Consider the following 544-nt stretch of genomic DNA (forward strand, 5'->3'; position numbering starts at 1 on the left):
AGAGGGAGCAGTGGCTGCTCTCCATGGAGATTCCCGAGCGGATCGAGGACCTGGAGGTGGTGCAGCAGCGGTGAGCACCCCGTGCTGCACCGTGCCAGTCCCGGAGTTATTCCCAAAGTTATTCCCGGCAAGTCTCGGAGTGCCCGTGGTCGCCCCCACTGGGATTCCCCCAGGAATTTTCCCAAGAATACACAGGATCGCCCCGTTAGGATTTTTTTCCTCAGGATGTCTCCAGTATTCCCAATATTCCCGGTGTTCCCTGAATTCCTACCTCCACCACAACATTCCCAGTGTCCCAGGTGTTCCCGTTTTCCCAGAATTTTCACTTCCAACACAGTATTCCCCATACTCTCTCAATTCTCACCTCAACCTGAGATATTCCCAGCATTCCCAAAATTCCCACCTCCAACACTGCATTCCCAGTGCTCTCAAAATTCCCCAAATCCCCACCTCCAGCGCAGTAGTCCCAGAATTTGTGGCATTCCCAGGATTTCTGGCATTCCCACCTCTGGCACGGCGTTGCTGGGGTTTCCAGCGTTCCCAG

Source organism: Geospiza fortis, unplaced genomic scaffold (assembly GCF_000277835.1).
Source record: "Geospiza fortis unplaced genomic scaffold, GeoFor_1.0 scaffold3494, whole genome shotgun sequence".
NCBI lineage: Eukaryota > Metazoa > Chordata > Aves > Passeriformes > Thraupidae > Geospiza > Geospiza fortis.